The sequence below is a fragment of the Physeter macrocephalus genome, chromosome 19 (assembly GCF_002837175.3).
Source record: "Physeter macrocephalus isolate SW-GA chromosome 19, ASM283717v5, whole genome shotgun sequence".
In the NCBI taxonomy this organism is placed as follows: domain Eukaryota; kingdom Metazoa; phylum Chordata; class Mammalia; order Artiodactyla; family Physeteridae; genus Physeter; species Physeter macrocephalus.
The window spans coordinates 32,061,485-32,083,344 of NC_041232.1; the positions used below are offsets into that span (position 1 = coordinate 32,061,485).

Genomic DNA, 21,860 nt, shown 5'->3' on the forward strand with positions numbered 1-21,860 from the left:
CACATTGGGACATGTATGTTAGAAGGTGAGGCAGCACAGACCAGTTTCCTAGGTTACACAGATATTTAAGCCCAGACAGGTAGCAAAGGAAAACCATGCTAAAGAGTCAGCAGGATCAAAACAGCGTGGAAGTAAAGGGAGATCAGGATTTCAAGAAACAGGAAAAGTTGAACAAGGTCAACTACCAAAGAAGGGTCGAGTTAGACCTGGAATGAAAAGTCTATCAATGAATCTGGCAATTAAGAAGTAATTATTTAATTTGCCGGTAGTTTCATAATTATCATAACGTATCATTTTGTGTATATACATTGTATGCATATATATGCTTATCATTTTAATAAATGCTTATTATTTTTAATGTCTAGCATTTTAGTAAAAATATTGTGGCTATTAAAGTATGCTAACACACCATGGTTAGAATACTGATTTCTCAATTATTTCACATTTGAATTTCTTTTTACATTTTTCATCATTATGGATAATGCCTTAAATGTCTTTTTCGAGAAAATATGGACAGTTTTTTCTGGTTAGTATTCCCAAATATTATGCACTCGTCTTAAATTCAAAAAAAAAAGAAGTGCAAGTAAATCTTAGTATCTTCAAATAGTTTAAAAATTCTGATTTTGAAAAATTATTCTGCAGAGACTTGTTTGCGCTTTCTGTTGTTTTCAGATGGAGACAATCACAAACATTTGGACTATGGTCTAGCACGGAACGCACACTTCCAAAGCCAGCATTTCCTCAGTATATTACATCCTGAAGTCCTCTATTGATGCAGCATTATAGTGAATAATCTCCAGAGGAATCTGTTTCCTTTCTCTACATTACAAACCATTTAACACCCGTTAGTAATAGGTTTCTTCACTTGCAAATGACTAAAGTAATTTCCCATTTATTAGCTATTTTTGTTGACCTCACTTCACTAGAGATCCTCAATCTCAGTTTTATTTTAGCAATCACAATTCTCTCATCTAATTAACAAAAAAACTGGGCCATTGCCTCAGTGGCCTGCATTCAACCCTATTTTGACTGGTGATTTTCTAATAATATCTCATGCTCCTTTCCACCCCTGTACTTGTAACAGTAGTTTCTGTTCCACCGAGTTCATTCTCTTTCCCTAATTCTCTTTGCCCCCATTCTGCTCTGTTTGTTTTTTTTTTCCCTCACATTTCTTTTTTTCTTTTCCTTTATTTACTTAGTAACCTATCCAATCTTTCACTGTTACAAATGCCTCAAGAAGCATCCAATTACTTATTCAGTAGAAATTCCTGGATTCGCTGGGCCAATGGGAATGCCACATGGTAAGGCTTTTTGCATGTTACCAAATGACCTCTAGAAAGGGTCCCTGAATTTTCACCCCAGAAGCAGTTTCCATTCTTGACACCCTTCTTAGAAGATTCTTTTCTATTGTGAGTCCAAACCCACCTCTCTTTCTTTAACTTGCATGTAGAGCTATGTGAAATAAATCAAATTTTTCTTCTACAAGGCAGTCCTTCAAATGTTTGATTAAAACTATTGGTCGCCCATAAGTCTTCATTGTTCTATCTTCAAAAGACCTAGTTCCTTCAGCAATTCTCTGAGAATAGGACATCAAGCTCTTTTAGCTGACAACAGACAAATTGTATTTTGTGCCAAGAAAAGCAGCATCTCTCTTAACTTATGATATTGTTTTGTGAACAATATTTCAGTTGAATTTGGACTTCACAGCACCCATTGAAAATCTTTGGATATGACTACCCTACTTCTATCAAGGTACCAGCTCATCTGGCAGCCATGCCAACCTGTCTCATACGCATATAAAAACTGTGAGCCATTCATTCACATGAAATCATTTTGACAGGTTTCTCTTACCTAGTACTATGCGCTTAGGTGGTTTAACATAATGTAGACTATTATGTTTATCTTTATTAAATGTCATCTTATAAATACAAATGTGTCTTTCTAGCCCAGGGTCACTCCTTACTATTGTGCACAGTCTAATTCTAGAGAACATCATTTATGTTAGTAGTTATCTTAGTTATTTATTTATTACCATAATTTTCCAGAAAATGACAGTAGAGTCTTGAGGAAGGGACAGCTTGTTTCTAATTCACCCACCTAAAAGTGCCATTTGGACAACCAGAAAGAATGCTTCCGCTGTCAAAATTGGAGAAATACTAAATCTGAAATCCAGTATTTTAAATATTTTCCCAAGATGTATTATATTGTAAATCTCATAATAGTGTCTAATATATCATCATAGAAGTTGATGATTAAAAAACTGTTCAGAATAGGGCCAAAAAGAAAGGCTTATGCATACCACTAAAGACCATTCTCCAGTTTTTCCTGAAATTATTTATATACCATCTAGGAAAAGCCATTCAACCAGTTGTGAATCTCCGATTCAGTCCACATTTTTTTTATTTTGTTCAACAGTGTATCACTTTATTACCGGTATTATTGGGGAGGTTCATAATATACATTTATTGGGGAAATTTTTTAAAATACATAAGAAAATAAAGAAGATAATCAAAATCACCCAGAGATAATCACTGTAAAGATTTTTGTGTTATTGCTGTTTTTGAAAATACTGATATCTCTAAACCTCTGAATAAGCTCACCAAAAAGAGAAAAAGAAAGCATAATATAAACACTATTAGGAATGAAGACAGGAACAGGAATAAATTTACAATAGATATTAAATCTATCATAGGACTAGAACAGAAATAGATTTTATACCAATATATTGAAAACTTAAGTGGATAATTTCTTAGAAAAATAAATTATTCAAAACTCAGTGAAAACAAGAACCTTGAATACATCCATAACAGTTTAAGAAACTGACACATTAGTTTAACATTTACTCAGAAAAAGAAAGACCAGACCCAAATAGTTTAATGAAACCAGCGAGAAAAAGTTAATCCCTGTCATATAAAAATTCTCCTAGGGCTTCCCTCGTGGCACAGTGGTTGGGAGTCCGCCTGCCGATGCAGGGGATGCGGGTTCGTGCCCCGGTCCGGGAAGATCCCACATGCCGCGGAGCGGCTGGGCCCGTGATCCATGGCCGCTGAGCCTGCGCGTCCGGAGCCTGTGCTCCGCAACGGGAGAGGCCACAACAATGACCGCGTACCGCAAAAAAGAAAAACAAACAAAAAAAATTCTTCTAGAGATCTGAACAAAGAAAAGATGCCCACTTCATTTTAGGATTTCGTATAATCTTAACTAGATGACGGCAGTCTGAGAAAGGAAAATTGTAATGCAATTTCTCTCACGAACCTGATGCAAAAATTCTTAATAAATATTTCAATTAAATTAACTAATTATAAATAATGTAAAATAACATGACCAGACGGGATTTATTTGCTAATGAAAGGAAGCCTTAGCATTAGGAAAAAAATGTTCATATAATTCACAGCAACTAGGAGATTAAAGGAGAAAACGCACGTGACTATCTCAATATACGCACAAAAGACATTTTATAATATTCAACAGCCATTAAGGATTTAGAAAAAAAAGTAAAACAAACTAGTAATAGAAAAAAATTCTTAAAGTATATCTACATATGTATAGCTACAGAAACTTCATGTCATATCCGATCATAAAGGTATTCCTTTTAAATCCATGAAAATGATATACCTCTTCTGAAATGTGCTGAGCTAGATTTTGGCAACTGGTTCTTTTTTTATTGTTATTGTTATTGAGGTATAACTGACATATAACGTTATATTAGTTTTAGGCATACAACATAATGATTCAATATTTGTATATACTGCAAAAATGATCACCACCAGAAACAGAGACACAGATGTGGAGAACAAACGTATGGACACCAAGGGGGGAAAGCGGGGGCGGGGGTGGTGGGGTGGTGGTGGGATGAATTGGGAGATTGGGATTGACATGTATACACTAATATGTATAAAATAGAGAACTAATAAGAACCTGCTGTAGAAAAATAAATAAATAAAATTAAATTTAAAAAAAAAAGATGATCACCACCATAAGTCTAGTTTACATCTGTCACCATACACAGTTAAAAAAATTTTTTCTTGTGATGAGAACTTTTAAGATCTACTCTCTTAGCAACTTTTAAATATGCAGTGCAGGATTATTAACTATAATCACCATGCTGTACATTACACCCCGGGACTTATTTATTTTATAACCGGAAGTTTGTACCTTTTGACCATCTTCACCATTTCACACAACCACCACCCCCACCCCCTGCCTCTGGCAAACATCAATCTGTTCTCTGTATCTATAAGCTCAGGTTTTTTTTTTTCGATTCCACATGTAAGTGAGATCATACGGTATTTGTCTTTCCCTGTCTGACTTGTTTCACGTAGCATAATGCCCTCAAGGTCCACCCATGTCACAAATGGCAATATTTCATTATTTTTATGGCTGAGTAAATATATACATGCATGCCACATCTTCCTTATCCATTCATCCATCAGTGGACACCTAGGTTGCTTCCATGTCTTGGCTGTTGTGAATAGTGCTGTAATGAACATGGGGGTGTTGGCCACTGGTTCTTTGATGACCTTTTTCTGTTGACATTTTCTGTTTCATGTCTGTCTACAGCCCATCCTCTAGGATTTTCCCCTAGAAAGATTAATTTGAGCAATAGTACCCAAATTCTGGCATGTCCAAAGCTCTTTTTACTTGAGTCTTTACATTGGAAAGAGCTTAACTAGACAGAGAATCGTTGGCTCCTGCTTTCTTAGCTCAATCTCTTATAGATGCTGCTCTGTTCTGCCCTCAGGTTACACGTTTCTGCAGGTAAGTCTAATGTCCACCTCATTTTCTCTCCCTTAACCTCATTTTATCTTTTTACTTGACCACCTAAAGGATTCTTTTCAAAAACTTTTTCTGAGACATTTCTTTACATTGACCATTCTGAATGACTTCTCACTGATAAAATGGTTACCTTTTCATTAAATAGATTTTAGACTTTTTATTTCAGGAAAGCTCTCTTGCATTATATTTTAAGATAATTATTCTATTCCATTGGTTTGACTTTCTTTGCGAATCACAGTTATGCATATGTTGGCTATATTGCCTTGTTTCTCTAATCCTTCTTATCCTTTTTATCTCTGCATCATTTCTTTGCTCTTTTAATTCTTGTCTTTTGTGTCCCTTTATTTACCTTCCTTTCCTTCAATTCTGCCAGTTCCTATTTCACATCCTCCAGCTGTCTACCAGCAACCTTCATTTTCTCACTTTTTTCCCGAGTTCTTATAATTCTGCTTTGTGATCTTCCTTTATAGCTGTAATTGCTTCACGAATTACTGTTTCTAATTTGGGTTATGCTTTTAAACTTTGTGGCAACATATTTTCCTGGTACATTTTCATTATTTATAAGAAATTTTTGGCTGCTGTTTTCCATATTCCCTATAGGACCTGCATGCATGTTCCTTTTATGTTACTCTTATTTGAACACGTTTTTTGGTTTTGGGGGTTTTTTTTTTACTATTCAAACAGTTAAATACATCTTTTTTCAGAAGAACTCTGCTGGCGGTAAATCTTCACAATCGCACTTACATTTTAAAATTCGGAGACTTGGAACTATCACAAGAAATGCTAGAAGCCTACTAGATATACATTTATTTAAATTTCATGGTACTGAAATTTCAAAGTACTTATTTAGTACTCTGAATGTAAAATAGCCCTAGATCTTAAAGGAAAAATACAGTCAAATTTGAAATCAGAATGTAATCTTTAGGCAAGCTGTTTGTTAGGGCTTAGTGATTCCTCTTCCATTTTGAGCTTTTAAAATAGTGACTGTTCGTAATGAAAGTAGTAACCAACTATTTTAGAAATAATAATAAAAATTCATTGCTACAAGTATGAAGTGCTCATAATTTGAAAGGGGACCAGTGAATTAAGCTGAACCGTCAAGTCCATGCCAACATATTTAAGAAACAAAGCAGTTTCTTTCAATACTACTTAAACTCTTAAGTATGATTCTGAACAGTTATACATTCTAAGTAGGATAAATTAGTTGGGAAAAAAAGAACCATAAGTATATAACATTTAAAATAGAAGCCTTCGGGCTTTCCCTGGTGGCGCAGTGGTTGAGAGTCCGCCTGCCGATGCAGGGGTCACGGGTTCGTGCCCCGGTCCGGGAAGATGCCACGTGCCGCGGAGGGGCTGGGCCCGTGAGCCATGGCCGCTGGGCCTGCGCGTCCGGAGCCTGTGCTCCTCCACGGGAGAGGCCCGCGTACCACAAAAAAATAAATAAATAAATAAATAAATAAATAAAATAAAATAGAAGCCTTCACATTGTTGTAAATATTTTTCCCCTGAGAAGACAAGATACATGATTTTACAAAAATCACAAATTTGAAGCAGGACTTAGTTCTGACTTCAATTATAGCCTGGGAGCGGCAACCTATGACCCTCTTTTGCTTCAAAAACAGTATAAGAAAGAATGATGAGATCAACATTTACCATTCTTGGATCTTCAGCAAATTTAGGATCAATGTAGAAAAATACTGGCATATCTACTCCCTCTTGTGGCTTAAGCCTTTGTTCTTCAAAACAGAAGCACTGTATTTTATTGAAATACTGTCCAGCTTCAAATGGTACAACATTGTATGTAGCAATTGCGTTTACTGGTTTGTCAGTAGGAGTCTTAGCTTTATAAACCGCCAGTGCAGTCTCCCCTGGCACTACGTATATTTCTGTTTGCTGAGGTCGAAAGTTCCACTGGAGACTTGCATGCACATGCGCATTAAAGGTAACTCCAGTGATGCGATCCTTAACAGGTACCATGTTTCCAGTCTGGTCTGATGCATGACCTGCTACTGCCGACTCTCCAGGTCCAGTAGTCTGGCAGTAGAGCCGGTAAAGGGGCACGGCGGCGCAGGACGCCCCCGGCATGCCCCCGGCCGCCGCGGCCACGTTCGTGAGAAGTGTCCTCTTCCGCCGCCGCCAATCCTCCTCCTGTGCGCGCGTGAGGGGGTTCGTGCTCTTCGGCCGCCGCGGCGGCCGCACCGCCAGCCTCGGGCGCCTCCCTGTCCGGAGCCGTCTCAGCTCCCTCTCGGCGCCCCCTGTCCCGCTCCTCCCCGACCTGAGACAAGGCTCTACCCTCTCCGCATCCCTGGTCCGGTTCCCAGTGTGATTCCAGGGCCACCCGCAGAGAGCGACGCGCCTTCATCCCGGACCCCAGAGCCCTCCCATGGCCTGAACAATTTTTTTTTTTTAAGAGAATCAGAAGAAGGTAGGCAGTCATTTTTCAAGCAGTCATGAACCAAGGGCTTCCTTTGCTGTTGCTACAGTTATACACTGTTTCTTTACAGTATGATGCATCTGTGTACTCACACATCCTCTGACTCTCAGACAAAACCTAGTTCTTTTCTCCCTCAGTTACTTCATGGATGACCCCGCAGGTTGCCAGTCACGTGGGGACAGAAATGATACAGTCATTTTTAGAAAGAATTTTTCTGGCCCTTAGATTTGCCCATTCACCCTCCACCGCCTACATTAGTCCCTGCCTTTCCACAGTGCAATGCTCTCAGACTGAGGTCCTCACTTCGGGGGAGGGTGTATTTGGCAGAGCCTTCTGAGCTCTGCTACAGCTAGGTCCCCTTCATACCTCTCATTTACCTGCCACGTTACTATCCCTTTCCTCCTTGGCTTTCTGCCTGACTCCGATTTGGGAGTTTGTGGATGTTCTGCTGGTTTTGCTGAAAATGTGATCGGTGGGTAATTCTCTTTGTTTTGTTGTATTATTGTTTTTGTTGTTTGGAATGGCTGCCAGGAAGAGAAGTGAGAAAATTCAGTGGAAACCAGTCCTGTTAACATTTAGAAATATTTTCCTCCTGTTTTCTTTCTATAAAGATGACTTTGCATAAGGAAGCTCAGGTTATATGTATAACCATCGACCAAGTTAATCTTCAAAAATAAAAGTACAACACAGTCAGCCTAGCATACGACTTCTTCATAAACCCAAGCTGCTTCTTCCCGGTGCTCAGAGATCTTCCTTTTAACAGCCTGTTCTAGGATGCTGCTGCTTTGTAAACTCAAGCCCATCAAGCTGTTATCTTTTGGATGATTCAAAAGACTTGTCCATCTTCAGCTTTCCCCATCACATTTTCTTTGACAGTTTTTTTTGTTTGATTTTTGCGGTACGCGGGCCTCTCACTGTTGTGGCCTCTCCCATTGCGGGGCACAGGCTCCGGACGCGCAGGCCCAGCGGCCATGGCCCACGGCACCAGGCGCTCCGCGGCATGTGGGATCCTCCCGGACCGGGGCACGAACCCTTGTCCCCTGCATCGGCAGGCGGACTCTCAACCACTGCGCCACCAGCAAAGCCCCTCTTTGACAGTTTTTAATTACTCACCTTGATTCTGGGGTCCTACCGAAAGCTCTCTGTGTACACAAAGATGTAATTTGCCTGAGTACAGCAACTTAAGTTGATTGTTTTTAGGTGTGCCCCCCTTTAAAAAGGAAAATGTCTTCACGGGGAAAATTAAATTATGAATTTAATAAATCTTACGATATTTTAAAACATCCTGCATGCTAATTTTCTAAGCAAAATGCTTAAGAGTGGATCTTCATGCAGAAGTGAGATCACAGCTGTGATGACAAGGGAATGATATAAAATGGTCAGATTTTATAAACAAGAAGACTAGTCCTCACACCCAACATAGAACACATGCTTTAAATGATTTCACTAGTAGCAATTATGCTATCATTACCCTCACAGCCTGCCAAGTTAAGAGCTCTTTCATTGATTCATTCAAAAACTATTTATTAAATGCCTACTGTTGCCAGGCCCTGTGTAGATGCAAAGGATTCAGTGATGATCAGAAACAGACCTGATTCCTACTCTCATGCTGCTTATTATCAGTGGGGAGATAAACATTACTCAAATCAATCACACAAATAAATTTAAATTTACTGCCATGGCAAGGGCTACTGTTGAATTATCACTAGGATGGTGACAGTGATGTTGAGGCAGGTGGATAGTTTCCAGAGATTCCCAATCTATAGGACTTGGCGATGTTGAGGGAAAAGGAAGTGTCCGGAATGGTACCTATGTCTCTGACTTGCATAAAAGATGGTGTTTCCATTCACTGAAATAGGGAGTTCGAGAAGAGCTACAGTGGGGTGTGGGCAGGAAAGGGGGAGGAGAAAATGAGTTTGATTTTGAAGGTGCTGCATGTGAAGTGCTTCAAAGAATCTAAGTAAAGTTGTCAGGTACCTGAAGTTAATATGGGAGATCTGGAATGAAAATACAAATTTATTTTTTGAGAAAGCAGAATTTTTTTGAGGTATGGTTGATTTACAATGTCGTGTTAGTTTTAGGTGTTCAGCACAGTGATACAGTTATATTCAGTTATATATATATATTTTTTTTCACATTCTTTTCCCTTATAGGTTATTACAAAATCTTGAGTATAGCTCTCTGTGCTGTACAGTAGGTCCTTGTTGATTATCTGTTTTATATATAGTACTATGTATGCGTTAATCCCAACCTCCTAATTTGTCCCCCTTCCTTCCCCTTTGGTAACCATAAGCTTGTTTTCTATGTCTGTGGGTCTATTTCTGTTTTGTAAATAAGTTCATTTGTATCTTTTTTTTTTTTTTGATTCCACTTATAAGTGATATCATATGATATTTGTCTTTGGCTGGCTTACTTCACTTGGTATGATAATCTCTAGGTCCATCCATCTTGCTATAAATGCCATTATTTTATTCTTTTTATGGCTGAGTAATATTCCATTGCATAAATACACCAAATCTTCTTTATCCATTCCTCTGTTGATGGACATTTAAGTTGCTTCCACGACTGGCTATTGTAAATAGTGCTGCTATGAACATTGGGGTATATGTATCTTCTCAAATTATAGTTTTCTCCAGATCTATGCCCAGGAGTGGGATTGCTGGATCATATGGTAACTCTGTTTTTAGTTTTGAAAATACAAATGTATGAGTCATCTGCATACAAGAGGTTTTCCTGGAATTCAGATTTCTCTTCACCGTGCTTCTTTTTCTAACCTTTCCAATTTGCAGATCCTTTTCTTTGACACAGAAAATGGTAAAGTTTGAGAGGTTGATGTTTAGTCCTCCTCCTCCCCTTTCTCCTCCTTCATCGTCATCTGTTCACATTACACCATCTGGACCACGTCTCAGGATTGTCCTGGTTCTTCTGTTTGTTCCAATTCATATCTTTCAAAAAGCCTTTTTCTTTTTTTTTACTGTCCCTAGCTTTTTTATCGCTTTTATTATTTTTTAATTCAAACTTCATTTAATTCTGGGTTTTAGCACTCTTGGTGCAATTCCTGTAGATGCTCATCACTTACGTGTATTCTTCCTTGATTGTGAACCCATCTCTCTTGTTAGAAACAAGTTCCTTTAATTTGAGCACTTCAAAACCCTTCTTGTTCAATTCTTTTGGTCTCTTTAAAGCCTTTCTTCTTTTATTCTCATCTCAACCATTTGCTGTTATATCATCAGAATTAAGGTTTGGGATCCTACTTTCCCTCTTGAATCACCTGTCCTTTCATGCTATCTAATCAAAACCAAGTCTCCCCTTGTTAATCAACTATGCTCCAATATAAAATAAAAAGTTAAATAAATTAAAAAAACTAGTCTCCCCTTCATCTCTTTCTCCTTCTTTCCCTTCCTCTTTCTTCTCTTCTTCTTCGTCTTCTTCCTCTTCCTCTCACTCTCTCTGATTTGGGGGGTTTTTCTTACTGAAAATTATCCATGATTAAAAACCAGCACAAATGGTTCTTCGGGTAGGTCTACAAGTCCATGAGTCCTCAAGGATTTTCCAAGTTTGGGGTTATCTTTACACTTTCCCCACCTCTCCCTATCTACCTTTTACAGAATTTATTATATATAACAAATTCTTGTAGTTGCAACCATTATATGACAATATTTCTATGACAAATTCATAATTTTATTAACATTTCTTAAGATATCTGCAAACCATAAAATTCACCTGTTTAAAATATACAATTCAGTGGTTTTAGTGTATTCACAGAGTTGTGCAAACATCACCACCATCTAAGATAAGAACATTTTCATCACTCCAGTAAGAGACCCATTTGTATTCACTTCCTAGTACACTGCCCACAAGCCTAGGGCAACCACCGAGCTACTTTCTGTCTCCATAGATTCTGCCTGTTCTGGACATTTCATATAAATGGGATCATACACTCTGTGATGACTTCTGTCAATCAGCATGCTGTTTTCAAAATTCATCCATGGTATAGCATGTGTCAATACTTGATTTTTAATGCCAAATCATATTCCATTATATGGCTATATCACATTTTTAACATCCATTCATCAGCTGATGAACATTAAGACTGTTTCCACTTTTGTGTTTCGGGCTATTATAAATAACGGTGCTGTGAACATTTGTGTAAGTTTTTGTGTGGACATATGTTTTCATTTCTCCCGAGTATATGCCTGAGTGGACTTGCTGAGTCATATGGTAACTCTATGTTTAACATTTTGAGGCAAATCAATCATTATTGCTTTTTCTTTATCATTTCTCATTAGAGGCAGCCATGCTCTCATTAATTCAGGAGAGGAGAACTGGGGGCTTGATTTTGCATGGTGACAAAGTCAAGGAAAGCTTAAACAGTCTTTAAGCTAAAATGGCTTTGCTCAGTAACACTGTCCTTGTCTATTGATTATCCAAGACTTGTCTCGCTGTTGTGATTGCATATTTTGCTTGGTAAAGCTGGATTTTAGTAAATGAGACTGCTCGAATTCTGTGAAGTAAAACGCTTGAGAGAGGAAGCTGCAACACTTCCTTTGCCCATCTTGGAAATGAGACACTTTCACTAAATAAGGTTCTTTTGGGATGTTTTCTATGGAAGTCATTTTTTTAAGAAAGAAAAAGTGTTTGCCCAAAGGTTTCTAAAACATGTTTAATTCATTTGAAGAAAATTAATCGATTATTAAAGTATGTGACTTTTCTTTCTGAAAGATAATTTGATGACCTGAGGACAGATATCTATTGCTATCTTGCTTCTGGGTCTCCGTCTGTAGGAGCCACCGGAATGTTGTATCCAACACAATGTTGTGTGTGTCTGCACACTTATCTTCAAAATTGTAAAATGCATCTATCTTTCCATTCACTGGTCAGACAAGCAGGTTTTCTTTTTAAAGAAAATTGCAGAGATCGCTCCCCCACGTGGATTTCTCCTTAATAAAATATATATTATCCACTAACGTGCTGCAAAGTGAATCAATAGCCCAAGAGACGCAAGAGGGAAGAGATATGGGAACATATGTATATGTATAACTGATTCACTTTGTTATAAAGCAGAAACCAACACACCATTGTAAAGCAGTTATAGTCCAATAAAGAGGTTAAAAAAAAAAAAAGAAAGAAAGACAGCAAGGTAATTTTGCTGGGACCTTGAACAGGCAGGACATTATCATTGCAACTGCCCTGCCTACTGAACGGGCTTAAAAATCTCCACTAAGTAGTCACTTCTGTGATAAGATCTCTTCAGTGATAAGATCTGAGTTTGCTAACTATCTTCATGTGAAAGAAACTGTAAAGTTGCAGGTCTAGAGTTGTGAGCCACGGGCCAACTGCTCCCCACCTCCCAAGTTCTGTGTTTACTGCCTTACTCACCCACTTTGCATCGGCAAATCACAGGGAGAAGCTAAATGCTCTCAGCTGCGCTAGACCAAATCAAAGCTGAGATGAATAATGAACTTACTTTTCCATAAAGACATTCTGTTTGGCATTTCAGCTAATAAGGTAAGCTAATGGCAATTCTGGGCTATGGAAAAGAAGATAAATAGTCGCTTTGTGTTTGTTTTCTGTGCTAATCCATAATTTTTCTTTTAACATACTGGAGTTAATGTCATGTTTCACGATGTCTGCAAATTTGGGATGAACAATTTCATAAAGAGTACCCACCCCCCATCAGTGTGCCCTTTTCCTTTAATTTGGTTGCTTATGGTACTGGAGGGGCTGAGGGAGAAATCCAGCTCTTCAGTAAGAATGGCATCTGTATAATAATATTGTTATCATGTATAATGCAAAGTGAATTTAGCTTAAGAGCAGAATAGGTAGATGCAGCAAAGACAGATAAAATGATATAATAAGCCCTGATGATTGAATGTATTTAGCGTGATATATTGTAAATTAAACGTTGAATATGCTCCAAGGAAAGCAGAATACATACTTCGTGTTGGTTTCTGAGTCATTTCATTTCTAAGTACATGTTATTCTAGGGAAGGTAGTAATTTTCAATTGCTAAAATTATTCCACAGCTTCGGTTTAGGTGGGTTTTATTTTGTAAGACTGTTTTTAAAATAGCAGCATGCCGGTAATGTGCATTTTCCTTATTACTTTCTTGATTTACTGTGGCTGCAAGGATCTCAGTTCGTGTGGAAAACGTACTTGTTTGTCCACTGAAGTTCAGGGAATAAAAAACCATCGGACCTCTGTGAGACTTTCATGGCTACCTTGGCTACTATATCTTAAAAACAAAATGTGATGAAACAGTTATGAGACTGGGATTTCTTTTTGTGATCCAGCTTTTCAGGGTTTAACACGGAGATTTTTCTTTTAGTCAAATCGGAGCACAAATCCCTGAGACTAGCAAAAGCTTAGCAAGATGGGGTGGGGAAGAAATTACCATCTTTTCTTTTCAAAAAGAATGACAAAAATGAAAAATAAGATTTCTGTTTTCTGGGCTCATGGCTATGTCACCTGAAAATCAGAGACTCTGTGCTCTCAAAGTAGGTGACCTCAAAAGATATTTCAGAAGATCTATTCAAAACAGCCAAGGTATGTGGGAAATTTGGGAGAAATGGAAAGGAAATGGTTCTCCTTTTCCTACCTAATTTTCCCATTTTGTTTTTATGCGTGGGAGATGAGCTGTGACACCAGATATTTTTGTTTCGTGGAAATCTTTAAACATTGCAATCAGACTCTTACAGAAAAGGGAGAATTTTTCTTCTCCCCTCCACTAAATTGTTCACAGTATCTGTTTTTCCTAGAAGCATAAAGGGATGCTAAGTCTCAGCACAAGGACCAGCCACCGCTAAAGACTTAGTTCCACTTACATGTCCCCCATGTGCCACCTACAAATTTTAGGCATTTCTCTGGAAAAACCTCTAATTTAGCAAACCTATGAGAAGTAGGAGTGTAGCATTTTAGTCTATCACAGCTCATTTTTAAGAACATATGTTACCTATTCATACTTCAAGGTTTTAAAATATGTCCAATTTCACGGCTTTTCTCTGTGTGGAGGACAGTTGGAAGCTCAAACATGGCGGGCTGCTTGGGGTTTGTAAAGGTGTTTGTCTTCTTTTCCTCTTTCTCCCCTTTCCCTCTCAGACCTCATCACTCCAGACCATCCTTGACTGTCCCATGCACTTTTATTGCTTCTTTATTTCTGACATTTCCCCCCGTTTCCCTTCTCCCCAGCATCACTGATCCAGAGCCTATGGGTTGCACTGTGTCCATTTGGAAGTTGGAAGAAATGAACAAACTAGAAAGCAAACTTTGATAACCCCCAAGTTGTTGTCTTCTATTTCCTGTCATTTATACAATAAGAAAACTTTGATACCAGCATGACTTTTTATCCACTACTGCCACCTAAAACCAACCCGATGATTTCAATATGCAGGGTTTTTGACCAGCATCCTTTTGGTGATTCTTTTCGTTTACAGTGGTCAACCCACTCACCCTTCACCATGAGGTGCAAAGTTCCTAGTCCTTCCAGGCACTCGTAGTGATGCCAGATGAAGGCAGGTGTTACAGACTAACTCATTAACTCTTTGTGTTAATTAATGGAGAAAATCTAGAGAAAGCAGCACCTCTGCCTTCCCTTCACTCACACACACACACACACACACACACACACACACACACGGCAAAGACCACGGAGCAGCCATCCACGGAGGGCAGTGGTAACCGAGGCAACAGCACGGTCACAGATGGCCCACCATCCTAACAAGTTCTTGGCACACGGCGAGGAGGCTTCAGCAGAAGGCAGCAAACAGATTTGTTCCCAAATACATGTGAAGCCCATTGTAGGAACAATCAGAATTAAGTGGAGGAGGAGCAAAGATGAGAGGGGACTGGAACATCGCTAGACTTCGTTATTATCGCTAAGGTTACCTCGTTGACGCACACAGGCTGGAGGACCCAAGGGTATCTGTAAAGTAAAGGCATTCCTGTAAAGCCAACATCTCCAAAACTGTGCTATTTCCCCACAAGACTTCTTAACCTGCATTTCCTACTCCTGTAAATAGGAACACTGTCTACCCATTTTTTCAGCCCAGAAACAGAGGGGAATACCTTGATTTTCCCCTCTACCTCCCCTCACATCTCTAAGGTAGACTCCTAAGAGTTGGTTGGATGGATGAATGAATGGATGGGAAAATCACCAAGTCCTACAGATTTTATTTCTATTCGCTTCTCTTCATCCCCTCTGCCACTATCCTTGTTGAACCTCCATAGTTTCTCACCTAGATTAGTATAAATTCCTCCTAAGTGTTCCTCCTGCCTCTAGGTTTCCTTTAATCCAGTTCATTCTCTATACCGGGTTGGCCAAAAAAGTTCGCTCGGATCTTGCCGTAAGATGTTACGGAAAAACCTGAGCGAACGTCTTGGCCAACCCAATACTAGCGTCCAAATGACATTTCTGAAATACAGATAGAATCAGTAAATCTTCTGCTTTTACATCCTTCAGTGGTTCCTCCATACTCCCAGTGGTGAAGTTCAGACTTCTTACCATGACTTACAGGGCATGACGTACTTGGGGACCTTTTTCCTTCACAGCCTGATATCTCAACACTCCCTCTTTCCACTCTGCATTTCATCCACACTGATGTACTTTTAACTTTCTCATATCCGTTCACCCCAAACCCCTCTCTGCCCTACTTACCCCTTGTGAACTTTTTAGTCTTGGCTGAGATGACACTTCCTCCAAGAAGCCCTCTCTGACTGGCCATGTTTGTGTCCAGTCTCTCCCCATAGTTCTCATCGCATCCATTATTTCCTTATCATGCGCCTTCTGTTTTACATGGGGTTGCCTATTCCACTCAGTTTCATGAAGGTAGATATCTGGTCTCGTATTCACAGTTGTGACCACAAACGAGCCCAGAGAAAATTCTATCCGACTGCATGAATAGAAACTTGGACTCCTTAACGACTTTATTACCTTTTGTTTTGATGAGGTTGCAGAAACCAAATGCAATGATTCTTTATGTTACTCATTCCTGCAAAGAACTGTGCTAAAGCCATTCATGTAAATTCTTTAATCTTCATGTGCTTATTCCCATTTTATAAATGAGGCAACTGAGGCTCAAGTTGCCATGAGTAACACTGATATTAACGAATGGGCCCCCTGGTCTGTTTGATTCCAGGAGCCAGCTCTTTCTATCCTCCACGTGGCCCACTGCCGCCCTGGAGTGAGAGAAAATTTTAATCTTAAAAATGAATAGTGGATGGTAGAAAAATCCTGGATTTTTCACCACCTGCCTGTTCCTTTGCTTTCTGACCTCCCCTAGTGCACCCTGAGTATATTCTTCCCTTATTGTTAACCTGAAAGTTCCTTTCTTTGTGCTGTATTCTTTCTTCTCCAGCCTCAATGCCTTTTTCTGCCTTTCTTGTTCTCTCCATGGTGAGAGTAGCTGGGCCTCACGTTTCTGTTCTATTTCCATGGTCCTTTTCAACATGAATTTCTTTCCTGGTCCTGCTCTGTGATTACTCTTTCCACAGCGCTTTTGCCTGAGCTCAGTTAGATCTTAACATTCATCAGTCATAGCTTGACATCAGACTACTCAGGGGGCTTCCAGTGGCCTTTCAGGGGGAAGCAAATTGCTGCTGTTACCACCCAACCGCTTAATTAGCGGTGCTCTCTGCGGGAGAAATCTCTAGAAGTGCAGCTAGAAAAGGGGCATCTACAACTTCTGGATGATGATCCACGTTGTGTTGGCCGTGATTGCCTTTAGGGTCCTTGTCATCCAAACCAACCCATGGACGCACATGGTCCCAAAAGCTGAGAGACAACAGTACAGCATCGTGTGAAGAACACATGATTTTAAGGTGGATGGACCTCGGTTTCTCTATCTATGTGGCCTCGACGCATCAGTTTACCTTTCTCTGCCTGTTTCTTCATCTGTAAAACAGAGATAATAATGGTGCCCACCTCGTAAACTGTCGCCCAGCACAGAGTAAGTCCTCTTCCATGTTGGTAGTGTTGGTGGATGGGGTATATGGAGAAATGGCTCCAAATATGGCCCATCCTCATCCTAGAAAATTGTGAATGTGACTGTTTATGGCAAATGTGACTTTGCAGGTGGGACTGAGCTAAGGATCTTGGGATGGGAAGATGATCCTGGATTATCTGGGTGAGCCCTCAATGGAATCACAAGGGTCCTTGTAAGAGGGAAACAGAGGGAGACTTGACCACAGGGGAAGGCCATGTGACCATGGAAACAGAGAGATTTGAAGATGCTGTGCTGCTAGTTTTGAAGTGGAGGAAAGATGGGCAAGGCAAGGACATGGACCATCCCCTAAAGCTTCCAGAGGGAGCTCAGGGCTGCTGATACCTTGGTTTCAGCCCAGGAAACCAACTTTAGACTTCTGGCCTCTGGAACTGTAAGGGAAGAAATGTGAGTTGTTTGAAGCCACTAAATGTGTACAATTTGATACAGCAGCCCCAGGAAACTAATACAGCGGTGATATTTTAGGAAACGAAAGATGACTCCAAATGAGCTGATAGTGTTAGAAAGGGGCTATTACAAAGGCTGCTGCATGGGGGGCTGGGAGGGGCAGGGGGGGATGGGGGAGGCCCTCTGAGCCTTAGATGTGCGCCTGACAGGTGGCTGGAGGTACCGCAGTGCCGTGTGTTAGAGGAAAGGACGGAGGGAGAAAGTGGAAGGGTGCCGCCTGGGTGGAGATTTTAGGCAGAACCAGAAGGGGGGTCTTGTGGAGGCGAGAGCTGGTGAGTGGTGGTTGAGGCTGGGATGTGGCAGGGAGGGTGCCAAGCCGAGGTTAGAATGCCCTGCTCGGCAAGGAGTGATCCGTTCAGAAGAAAGGATGGTTTGGGGATTTCCTGGAGGAGGGAAACGAAATGTGGACTTGAAAAGACCCACAGGGGCTTCCCTGATGGCGCAGTGGCTGAGAGTCTGCCTGCCGATGCAGTGGACACGGGTTCGTGCCCCGGTCCGGGAAGATCCCACATGCCGCGGAGCGGCTGGGCCCGTGAGCCATGGCCGCTGAGCCTGCGCGTCCGGAGCCTGTGCTCCGCAACGGGAGAGGCCACAACAGTGAGAGGCCCGCGTACCGCAAAAAAAAAAGAAAAGACCCACAGAAACCAAAGGACCCATTTTTGATTGTTCTCAGCTCCCTATTACTCATAGAAAAAAGGCAATCCAAGAAAAGGCGTTTTGAAAAAGACCTGTTGTGCTTTAAACCAAGTCAAGACGATTAGCAAGAGATTGAGTGCCTTAGCTTAACCTATAAAGCGGTCCCATCCAGAGAGGCTCAGTCTGGAGTGAAGTTTGTTTTGAACTCTCCATGTATTGTACGTAATTTGGTGTTTCCTGTAGAACACACTGCCCTTTCTCAAGGCCATGCCTCCACATATGCTGTTTCCTCTCGTGTAATACCCTCTTTTTCTCCCTGGGTCCGGCTGGCAGTCTGGACCACCATCCAAGTCTCAAGTATGACCTCCTTGAAGCAGTTTCCATGTAACTGCACTGTCTAGTACGTATTTTCCAACAATGTCGTCACTTCGTTGCAGCCACACTCGTGTGCTTCTCACTCCCCTCCCGCCACAAATTCTACCTCTCCCTCCACAGATTGAGATCCCTGGGGGCAAATACCAATCTATTAGTACTTGCATCTTCTGCTCCCATAGTGCATGGCATATAGGAAGCCCTCAATAAATGTGAATGGTTGCTAAGAGAGTAGATCTTAAACGTTCTCAGCGCAAAAAAAAAAAAAAATGGCACTTAAGTGATGTGATGAGGTGTTAGCTATGTTAAGCTATGGTGGTCATCATTTTACAATATATAAGTGTATAAAGTCAATAGGTGCTACCCCTTAAATTAACACAGTGTTATATATCAATTATAGCTCAGTAAAGCTGGAAACAGCACACACAAAAAAATATATAAGGGGGCTTCAAGAACAAAAAATAAATGTGAATGGATGGATGGATGGATGGATGGATTCATTAATTTTATCCTGTGGGCAGAGTTATCGTGAAATAAAGAAAACAATACAATTCATGAATCCTAATGTCAGTGTCTTGAGAAAGTAAGGCCTTCTACACTATTCTTTCAAAAGCAGGAAATTAGAAAAGGAAATAACACCAGAACTGCATGAAACAGGTATTAATTCCTTTATCATCTATTGTATAGTTCAAACAACAACTCAAAATCGGAGCTAGAATTTAAGAACAAGTTTTCTGGACTTCCAGATCTAATTCACCATCTCTCCTATGACATGATTTTTTTTTTTTAACTGAGGCAGTCTATCAAAGGAGAACAACAAAATACCACGTTAAATGCACACTGATTTATTTTCAAGTGTAATAAAACCGCAGGTGGGCTTTTACCTATTGTATTTCACAATTGAGGAAAACTTGTCTAAAATTCACAATTTTTTTCTTAAAAAAGATAAATATGTCATGTTCAATGCATGCTACTATCATTAATGGTTGCTACTTTATCTTTTTTTTATAAAAATGGATAGTAAGAGCAGTAGTCAAACATGTCATGTTCATATTGGGAATAAAATTATATGAACTGAAGGGGAGAGGAATAAATTAGGGGTATGGGATTAACAGATACAAACTGCTATATTTAAAATAGATAAGCAACAAGGATATGCTGCATAGGACAGGGAATTATACCCATTATCTTGTAATAACCTATAATGGAGTGTAATCTGCAAAAATACTGAATCATTATGCTCTACACCTGCAACTAACACAATATTGTAAATCAACTATTCTTCCATTTTAAAAGTTATCTTATAGTAATTAAATGCATCACTAATAAATTATCAAGTGATTAAATATCTACAGTCTCTGCCCACAGCAAGCAACTCAAAAGGCCCAATTAGTATGTTGAAGTCTCAGGAATAAATTATAAATTATAAACTACTTTATCCTCATTCTACATCCTTTTTTTTTTTTAGTTTATTTAGGCTATGCCGGGTCTTAGTTGGGGCATGCAGGATCTTCATTGTAGCATGTGGGATCTTTAGTTGTGGCATGCAGACTCTTAGTTGTGGCATACGTGTGGGATCTAGTTCCCCAACCAGGGATAGAACCCAGGTCCCCTGCATTGGGAGTGTGGAGTCTTACCCACTGGACCACCAGGGCAGTCCCTGAAGTACTCTGTAAACTTTGAATTACATAGTTAACAAGCTCTTAAGAGTTTATTCATTACTGTGAACAGGAAAAAGTTGCAGCTCGCTACCAGATTGGGTGATACATACCTACATCATACATCAAACATGTAGAATTTGAACACTTTCCGCCTGTAAAAGGCATGATGCCTGCCATTGTAGGCGATACAGATATGTGTACCAACCATGCCCAGTTCTGTGCTTTACAACTGCTGAGAATTTCTAGTCTTATTTGTTTATAAACCAAGAAATGGGCTGTTTCTTAACATCTGAAAGACCCTGATCGGCGTGATTAAAACTGATTAATTGCTTTAAAGAAAATTGCCTTGAAGAAAGAACAACTAGCATTTTAATATTTCCTGACTTCAAGTAAACTAGTAACAGTTTTACTCCCTCTTATTACTCTGTAATTAAGTCCTGTGTTTGTGGTAGGGGAATAATTCTGTTGGGCTAAAACATCAGGAAAACTCAGTTCTTTTACCCACTCACTGAAGCTTTAAATGGTTGGCTGTTATTCTAACACAGTTCCGATCTTCTCTCTCTCCTTTCCATGGTTTTAATTTTGTGGCTTTATCCCAATCTACATTATTTTAAAATTACTAAGAAATTAGATGTCATCAACTAGTAATATACTGGTCTTTTCAAAAATTGGCTCTTTTCTAAACTACCATGTAATCTAGAGAGAGGAAAAAACGTGTAGTGTTTGCATTCATCACTGCACATGACTTTTATAAGCTGGCATATTTTGCTTTCTCAAAACAAAATTCGAAATCAAGTGTAAGGTTTTTAAAAAATTTAGTATTTTTTGAAAGTTTTGTTTATGAGGAGGATACATTTGTATAAGATATAAAATTAATATTGTTCATTGCTGGATCAAATTAATGTATTCACAGAGTCAAAAATCGCATACAAATCAAGCTGAAGGGACCATGAGAGGTCAGATACTTAAATATCACCTATGTCTAAGTGCTTCATTTTTATAGAAAAAACATAAACACTCTAAGTTACTGAGGAGGGAGAGCTAATTCATTATAGCAGAGGTTTGAACATAAAAAGGAAAGAAGAAAGAAAATAACATGTTTGGATTTTGAAATCTTATTACATCATAACACCCCAAATTGGGAAGAAGATGGAAAACACATCTTGAAAACCTAGTCCACACATGCCTGCCTCCCCTCACAAAATCCCAGCCCCACTTTATTAACACATTTTCACATGGAGCAGTTAGATCTAATGAGAGGCTAGATCTTGCCTTTGTGTCCGCAATTGACTTATTTCTCCCCTCATTCTGAGTTCTCCTGTAGCCAGCCCCAGAGCCTGGAGAGCCTGCTTCCTTGTTCATCATTAGCATTTATCATTCTTACAGAATGCCACGGGGCGCTCAGAACTATACCTTGCTATTCAAAAGAAAACACAAAATCCCTTCACTTGGCGGGGAGGGTGACCCAGACCATTAAAAGCATTCACAGAGTCTAAGAAAAGGAAACTACAAGAGTGATGAAACCATGCATCTGGT

General features: G+C 39.6%; 1 protein-coding gene and 1 pseudogene across 11 annotated transcripts in view; one reads left to right on the forward strand and one right to left on the reverse strand.

Annotated features, from left to right (window-relative positions):
* The window catches only part of DLGAP1 (DLG associated protein 1), a 337,165-nt gene that overhangs the window by 23,785 nt on the left and 291,520 nt on the right, over window positions 1–21,860 (forward strand). The window lies entirely within an intron of this gene.
* LOC102980956 (cytochrome c oxidase assembly protein COX11, mitochondrial-like) lies at window positions 6,314–7,161 on the reverse strand (annotated as a pseudogene).